Below are 9426 nucleotides of genomic sequence, written 5' to 3' on the forward strand. Positions count from 1 at the left end.
GACTTTGAAGGAAGAATGAGATAAGAGTGCCCAAGCCCCACCAGAGCAGCTCAATAGCACCAGCGCCTGGGAACGGCTCTCGCTCTGTTTGCAAATGAACGTTTGTCAGCCTCTGCCTGCACGTACAGCATTTACCTCCAATCCTAGCAATCATTATTGCAGGTACTGCATTCCCTTAGATAGAAAATAATGTCCCTCATAACTCCTGAGAGACTATTAGGTGTGATTTTCCAAAAAAATATCATCAAACTTAGGGTAAAACTCCTTTTGAGTTGACTGAGAGCAATACCAGCTGGGGATCAGGCACGTCTGAAAATCACATCCAGAAATAACAGTGCCTTTTGAAGGTGCAAAGTGTAGTTTTTATTGACATAATAGTGCTTCTCATTCCACATTCTTCGCAAACAGTTGGCAGATCAGTTTCATAGCATGCCTAAGAGCATAGAATGACTTGGATGAGACCTCAAAGATAACCTAGTTCCAAGCCGCCCGTTTTAAATTCCTTGCCCAGACATATTAGCACAAGAGTAAATGGACTCAGGTTGCACCAGGGGAGGTTTAGGTTGAACAGTAGAAGAAACTTCTTGACTGAAAGGGTTCTCAAAGACTGGAACAGGCTGCTCAGGGAGATGGTTGAATCCCCATCCTTGGAGGTGTGTCAAAGAGGCAGAGGTATGGTGCTGAGGGACATGATTTATCTCCAGACTTGGTAGAGTTGGAGAATGGTTGAACTTGATGATCTTGAAGATCTTTCCCAACTGAAACAATTTTATGATTCCATGATTCTGTGAACTTTGAGCTTTGTGAACTTTCACATTTTGGAGGAAACAAAAGACATTCCCAGGTCCATTATGAGAACATTTGGGCAGAGGATATTTTTCTGGCTTTCCCATGGAATTTTGAAGTTGGAATTGTAAGATTGTATTTAAGATGGTATCTAGCAACTCAAAGCTAACAGCTGCACACAGACGTTCCTTGTGGTGGACCCTGCAGGCTTACCTGGTATCACTCTTCAGGTCAAGACCCAAAACTCCTCTAGAGCCAACCCGGAGCACCCCTCTGCTGCTCCATTTAGGGGACAGACTCCTTTCTATCATGTGTAGCAGGAAGACAGTGTTGCCCTGCCTCTAGCTCACCACAGACTTTTGTGTTAATTAGAGGTTTGTCTTCCTGCAGCGTGGGCTTGAAGGTCACACTCTCTGAGAAGCATGGCCTTGCAAGAGACCTCTTCTGCTTCTATGCAGAAGGTTTCTGGAGGGAAACCTTCCTCTTCTGCTGTTTCTTATGAATCCACAGGCTTTGAGGATATACACAGAGAGTGAAAATTAAATGTGCTACAGCTGTTCCCTCATATTCTCCAACACTCTTTACAACAGTTGAAGCTAACTGCTGCAAACCACATTCACTGCTACTGAAGAATGGCTTTCATCACTTTGTAGTTCAGTTTCCCCCATCAGCATTTGTTGCACCATCATCTGGTTCTGGTGAAGATTCAGTTTAGACAAATGAAATGCCCATAATGAAGTGACTCATCCTCCCTTCTCAGGTGGGGTGGGAAGACCAAGGAAAGTGGCTGATTCCTACATAAAAAGGCCAACATGTTTGGAGCACCTCAGCTCAGCGGTGCCATTCCTACATTAGCATTTTCCATTCAATATTTGGTGTCTCAGGCATGAATGCCCATCAGCGACCTCCTGAATTATACCAAACTCTGACCTTTTGAAAATAAAACAGCTTCACCAAACAGAGAAGAGTTTGGAGCCTCAGACTTTGGAGGCTGAACTGTAGCAAGGTGACCCCCCCCAGCCCATGGTGGGAGCAATGGACATGACATGTCCCTTTGAGGCTCCTGAGTGAGAAGGGCAGATAGGATATCTACCTCTGGTTCTTCGCAGAAAGTTCAGTGTGCAGCAGGTGGTCTTTTTGGAAGTCTGAATCTGCCAAAAATGAAGTTGTTGATGACCTTCAGTTTCTGATATACCCTCAGGAACTTTTTACTCCTTAGAAACAACTGCTCCATCACTCATTCAAGAGAAAATTAACAATTATTTTTGGAGACAGATGTTTGTCTGACCCTTCCGTTAAAGAAAGAACTATAAAACCCTAGCAAGAGATGGTTGCACCAGGAGAAGCTTGCTGCTTCTCCTGGGTGAAGTTTTCATTAATTTATCTGACAACAAAAATCCAAAAGAATTTCAGCAGAAAAAGCTTTTCTTCTAAAAATGTCCCATTTTCCTACAAGGACATTTGCATCCACAGACCAGTCAAACTGAGCAAATTGTTACATTTCCCTCTATTTTTAGACACAAATATTTTGCTGAACATTGTGGGGTTCTAGACAAAGGAAAGGACCTGTTCATGGGGGAACTAATTGCAAGGAAAGAGCCCTGAAGTGAAAATACCTCAGCTGCCACCTGAGGTTGGACTTGAATAGTTGGTAAAGTCTTCAAAGCAGGTTTTGTGGAACAACAGGGCTAGATTTTCAGGTAATGTTTCTCCATCTCCAACATCAGCTGGGATTGCTTGTTCAGGAGACTTCTGGAAAGCAGGGTTTTCAGATCACAGAATGTTAGGGGTTGGAAGAGACCTCAAAGTATTATCCAGCCCAACACCCCTGCCAGAGAAGGATCACTTATACCAGATCACACAGGAACACATCCAGGAGGGTTTTGAATATTTCCAAGGAGGGAGATTCCACAATCCCCCTAGGCAGCCTGTTCCAGTGTTCTGTCACCCTCAGTGAAAATAATTTTCTTCACGATTCCATGGAACTTCCTATGCCTCAACTTCCACCCATTGCCCCTTGTCCTGTCATTGGGTATCACCGAGAAGAGGCTCTTGGGACTCACCCTTTACATATTTATAAACATGAATGAGGTCACCTCTTAGTCTCCTCTTCTCCAGACTAAAGAGCCCCAGCTCCCTCAGACCCTCCTCATAAGGAACATGTTCTACTCCCTTAATCATCTTTGTTACTCTGTGCTGGACGCTTTCAAGCAGTTCCCTGAGGCCCTTCTTGAACTGAGGGGCCCAGAACTGGACACAATATTCCAGATGTGCCCTCACCAGGGCAGAGTAGAGGGGAAGGAGAACCACTCTCAACCTAGTAACCACAACCCTTCTAATACACCCCAGAATGGCATTGGTCCTTCATATCCCCAGAATGGCATTGGTCCTTCATATTTTGCTTTACACATCATACCTTTAAGAATGGTTACCTTGGGAAGCTGCTATAAAATGGGGGGAAAAAACTCTAGGGCAATTTTGACTTTCCTTAAATATCTGTAAACAAACAAAACCCAAAAACACCTGTGTTAGGTCTTTCTCCTCCAAATAACCAAGGTAAGGTTTGCAGGCAAAGTTTTAGCATCTTAAGTTTAAGGTAGTTAAAATGTATGAGAAAACTTGCACACAACTTTAGTAGGCTAATGCACTTGTTGAAAACTGAGGAGAAGGTTTAATTGAGCGTACGACCGTGTCAACTTGTCACTCCTGGAGCAGGTGGTGTCTGCACACTAGGGCTGATAAATGTTGCTGCAGCCTGCCTGAATAAATCCTGAATTTTCAGGGGAAAGGGACCCATCCAGCATTTTTCTTGCACCTAAAAGATCCAGTAGATAATGGAGGACCTTTGAGATGTGCAGTGGATTCAAGCCTGTGTGGGAAGAGAAGGGAAATGAGCTCAACTCAATATTTTAGCTTTGGTCCAGATGATGCAATTTGCTTTCTGTAGGTTTCCTCCTGGGGGTCATAGTTAAACTGAACAAGTCTTATGAGGAGAGGCTGAGGGAGTTGTGGTGGTTTAGTGTGGAGAAGAGGAAGCTGAGGGGAGATCTCACTGCTCTCTTCAACTCCCTTAAAGGAGGTTGCAGTGAGGTGGAGGTCAGGCTCTTTTCCCTATTGTCAGGTGGTAGAATGAGAGGAATTGGCCTGAAATTGTGCCAGGGGAGATTTAGTTTGGACATCAGGAAAAGTTTCTTTCCTGCAAGAGTGGTCAGGCTTTGGAACAGGCTGCCCAGAGAGGAGGTAGAGTCACCATCCCTGGAGGTGTTCAAAAAATGTATAGAAATGGCACTTTGCTGCTTGGTTTAATGGCCATGGTGGTGTTAGGCTGACAGTTGGACTTGGTGGTCTTAGAGGTCTTTTCCAGCTGAAACAATTCTATGATTCTATGAAGCCAATAGTTTCCATAGGGCTACAGAAATCCACCCAAGCAGGACTGGTTGTAAAAGTCAGAACTTCAGCTGCTAAGAACTGAGCATGAGGAGCACTCTTCAGAAAAAAACCACAGCAGTTGGGTGAGGAAATAGAGGGTATTGGGTTTGGTGATGATACAGCTGAACATCTAAACCAGTGTAATGCACTTGTCAACATAATTGCAGTTGTTTGTCTGATGATCCTATTAAGTGTTACAATTTCTTTCCCCCTCCCCCCCCACCCCCCCGTTTTTTAAGGTAATTTTAGAGTGTGTTTTTTAAGCAGTTATATATGAATTATAAAGGAAATTGGTAAATTATCATCTAAATACCACTCTGAAATGGCTTTTTAGACTGTAAGCAGCTATGATAGCCTCAAACCTTCCTCCTACCTGCTTGTAAACACCAAGGGTTCATGCTTGTAATTGCAGAAGATAGAGAGGCACATGGTCCCAAGAAAACCATGCATCTCTTAGAAAACCATGTTGTAGACTGTTGTTCATAGCACAATAGCTGCTGGACCTAAAAAGCCCAGGGCCTCATGGTCCACCTGCAGTGAAAGACTAGCCAGACAAAATCAGCAGGAGAAAGGGGCATGAGGAGTACTAGAAAGGTGGGGTGGTTTCCTGAGCTTGCCCAGGGTAAGGCAGTAGCACAGCTGGAAAGAGAACAGTGTCTGGAGAGCAGTACCTCACCTAACAGGCTGGTGCCCTCCCTGCTTGCTTCCTTGTTGATGCATTTCCTAGCACACCTGATGCCAGCTGCAACATGGACAGTCTGAGAGTGGCAGAGCACTGGACCAGCATGCCCAGAGAGGTTGTAGAGTCTCCTCTAGAGACTTTCAAAACCTGCCTGGACATGTTCCTGTTAATGGCTAACTTGCTTTAGCAGTGGGTTGGACTAGATGATCTCCAGAGGTCACTTCCAATTCCTACCAGTCTGTGATTCTGTAATTCTATGATTCTGTGATTCTATGATTCTATGTTTCTGTGATTCTATCATTCTGTGGTTCTATGATTACCTCTCATCCAGGAGATGCCTGATTCTTCAGCTCCAAGGTAGTGCTGGAACCCTGAGCTCCAGCACCCCTAGGATATGGTGGGTGTAGAAGCAGTTCTATGGACCTGCCCCTCCAGGGCAGACAGATCTGCATTCCTGGTGGTTCAAAGGGCCCCACTGGAAGCAAGAGCTCAAGCTGCACCGTGCAGGGTGCAGGGAAGGAGCATCCTCATTCTGCTATGGAGATCCAAGGCTCTCAGAGTCTGGCAACGCTTCACACACAGAAGGATCTAACTTTAATATCACCAAACAACCACTCGTTAAGAGATTCATGTGTGAGATTGAGTGGTGCATTGGACATACACAGGCTATGGCACATCATCAGCAAAAACCAGTTAACTTGCAAATCTCATCTAGACTGGGCTTTCTTTTTGCCCTCCCCACCCCCCCACCCATTAAGGCATTTGCATATTTAAAAAATACAATGACAAAATAGCACAGTAGCAGTTTTGCTGTCAAATAAATACCTTGTAAGTACAAGGATTTCTTTTTCCCCCCACCATCCCCACTCCATTTATCTTTTGCTTTAAATCCTTCCCCTCCAGAAATAATAGAAATCCAGCCTCTGGAGCCTGTTTATATAATGGGGATTTCTGTCATTTCAAGACAAATGGCATTTGCAAAGTTCCAGGGAAGCACCTGTATTAATTGTATTTCCTCCTCATGCCTCCCTTTTGTTTGCAATAAAAGAATTCATCTCAGGTGAGTTAACCTTGCTTTTTAGAGAGGGCACCTGCACTTATCTTGGTGCTTATTGTAAATCAAAACATGTTGAGCCTTTAAAGCAGGGAAATAAAGAGGTGCTGACAAGAGGGTATGCCAATAGGATTAGGAGCTTTTCTCGCTGCTTGTATTATCAGGATGGAGAATTGAGTCACGTTAAATTACAAGGAGGGGTTGGGGGGAAGAGATATTCCCAGAAATTCCACAGATTGACTTGCTCCTTCGGTATAGGAGGGGCATGCTCTGTTTGGTGAGATTTAAAAAGAATTTAAAAAATAAAAGAAAGAAAGAAAGAAAGGAAGAAGAAGAGAAAAAGACACCTCCCTTTTAGCCTTAGGCATCTATAATTGACCAAGATTTTTTCTGCTTGTGATTTGATCCATCCAAACCTTGTTAGAGGCACTTGCCCCCAACTGAGACCAAGGCTGAGGTGAATAAGAATGAGGTGACTCACTCACATGTACTATACATGCATTCACATCTATTAGGATAAATGACATGTCATTCAATTTAAGCACAGGCAACTGGAGATTGTCATATTTTGAAAATGACAACTGTTATTTATTTATTGAGAATATTTATACAGGTTCTTCCAAGGTACAGAGGATGCATTTTTCAGCAGCTCCTTGCCACATCAGGTGATTGCAGAAAGACCACGGAGGAAATTCCACAGGCAAAACAAAGCCAGATCACCAGGTCTGGACCATGGAAGATAAAATGGGGGTGGGGGGGGAAGGAGAAGAGAAAAAAAATGGCACCAAAGGCATTAAATTTGTGGTTTTCTGTGGTTGTTTCTAAAAGTGGTGCTCTGATCCCCACTATATTAATGAGGTGCTGCAGAAAGCAATGTTAGGTGGCAGCAAGCAACCTGATTTAGGTGCTAAGGGGATTTAGCCCAGTTTTGAAGGTTTTTTTGTGTGATTTAGGCCACATTTTAAGGGGTTTTGTTGTGTGATTTAGCCCAGCTTTTAATTTTTTTTAACATGACTTAGCTCAGTTTTTTAAGATAAGGAAATTAGGAATAAGGAAAAAAAACAGTCAGATTCTGGCTTCCTGGATTTGAGGGCAGGGAAGGAGATGGGGAACAGAGAATTGTCTTCTCTTGTCCTCAGTGTCATGGATCCTTCTCTCTCAAACAAACCAAAATAACTTCATCAGACCTCTTTTGTTTTCCATTGTGTTCTCAGAGTCAAGTACTTGTGAGAAGGTGGGGCAAGAGAACAAGACATTGGATGATCCTGCTTTGGCAGAGGGCTTGGATTAAATGACCTCCAGATGTCCCTTCTAGTGCCTAGCATTCGGTGATCCTGTGATCCAGTTTCATTTCTGAACAGGAATAAGCCTCAAATCTACTCCAGCTTGCCAGACATAGCAAGAGGCTCATAAAGCGGTTTGGCCATGCAGCTGACCGTGCATAGAAGAGGACATGGACGTGGGCCAACTCATCCTCTCCTGCAGTTAGATCCCACAACACGTGCTCCATGTGTCATGGTAGAAAATAGAGGGAGGTCATGTCCATCCTCATTCCTGCATAGCAGCATTCACAACTGACCTGCTCTGCTGGACAGAGGCAGGATTTGCAGAATTTTGGTTTTGGTTTTGGTTTTTTTGTTTACTTCCCTCCAAGTCAGCTTGAAAAAATTTTATTCTTCAGCAGGAAAGAGGTGACTGAGATCCAGATTGTTTGGGTCCACCCAGAATGAGGTGCTTCTGAAGTGCTGGGCAGGTCTAGATGAGGAAAAAAAATAATAGTTCTGTTAATTAAATACTCAAATTTACATTTAATTTCAGAAAATCAAAGGGTTTTATAGAGGGAAGGTCCCATCAGGTTTGGCTTTTCTGAATTGGTCCCCCTCTGTGTTATGGCAGGGGGGACCCTGAAATTTCCTCTTGAATTCACAGTATCACAGTATCACCAAGGCTGGAAGAGACCTCAAAGATCATCGAGTCCAACCCGCCACCACAGACCTCATGACTAGACCATGGCACCAAGTGCCACATCCAATCCCCTCTTGAACCCCTCCAGGGACAGTGACTACACCACCTCCCTGGGCATTCAATTCATCATTTTCCTTTGCTTACCACTATGTTTTTAGGGAATTTCTTCAACATCTGAAAAATCTCACAAATCATCTCTGCAAAAGGAGCTATGGGAATCTGGTACAGGATTCTTTTTCTCCCTCAGCCAGAGTCCTTGTGTCCTCCAGAGGTGATGACCCTCACTTGTGCTCTGTCTTTGCATGGTAATCCCTGAGCAGCAAGAGAAGAGTGGTCATGGGAATGACTTTCCTCTCCCACCCATTTCCCATGAACCTGGAAGCCATCTGCTTGGTTTGACATGAGGAGCTCCAGGGTACATTTGAATTCTACCCACTGCTCAGATATCTAATGCCTCTTGCTTGAAACATGCCACCAGGTACCAAGTTGTAACAGCAGAAAATACACTCTGCTAAATGAAGACTTTGATGGTTGTAGGGATAGAGCAGCCTCACTCAGGTACAAGTGATGCAAAAGTGGGAGGAAAATGGAGCAGGACACATTTGGCCAGCCAGAGAAATTCAGGGAGGCTGCCTTCTAGGGCAACCAGATGAAAACAGCTTCTTGAGCTGTTCCTAAGGTTTTAGCAAGGACATTGCAATTTGTTAAGAGTTAATATGAAAATGTTAGAAATGCTACTAAATAAATGCAGAGATGTGGTGCTGAGTGACACAGTTTAACGCCAGACTTGGTAGTTAGAGAATGATTTGACTCAATGATCTTAAAGGTCTGACTCAGTGACCCTAGAAGTCTTTTCCAACCAAAATGATTCTAAGAAATGGTACCACAGAGAGGCTTCTAAGTTGCCTTGTTAATCCTGGAGCTGGCAGAAGTAATGCAGATAGCTAAAAAGATAGTTCCATTACTTACAATGTTTTACTGCAGATCAGTGGCCTTAAATTCCAAACAATCAGCTGGCTCAGAAATATCAGCTGCAACATCAAAGGTGATTCATTTGATGCAGAAACCTCATCCAGTGAGTGCCTGTTTGTAAAAGCCACTTACCTATGAAAATTGATCTGCAGCTCCCTGCCCCATGCTTCATGTTTTCATGGAATGGTCTGAGTTGGAAAGGATCCCCAAAGGTCATCTAGTCCAATCCCTTCTGCAGTAAGCAGTGATGTCCTCAACTAGATCAGGTTGCCAGAGTCCTGTTGAGCCTCACCTTGAATAGCTCCAGGGATGGGGCCTCAATTACCTCCCTGGGCACCCTGTTCCAGTGTTCCACTACCCTCATGCTAAAGAACTTGTTCCTAACATCCAAAGATCATGGCTTCTTTTTTTCCCCAAGGGGTGTGTTCTCTACCAGCAGAGGAGCAGCTGATGGAAAACTGCTACCTCATTTGTAAGGTCCAAAATCATAGACTCATATTTTTAGATAAATAAATAATATTGTTTTAAAAGGTAGGCA

Source organism: Dryobates pubescens, chromosome 4 (assembly GCF_014839835.1).
Source record: "Dryobates pubescens isolate bDryPub1 chromosome 4, bDryPub1.pri, whole genome shotgun sequence".
NCBI lineage: Eukaryota > Metazoa > Chordata > Aves > Piciformes > Picidae > Dryobates > Dryobates pubescens.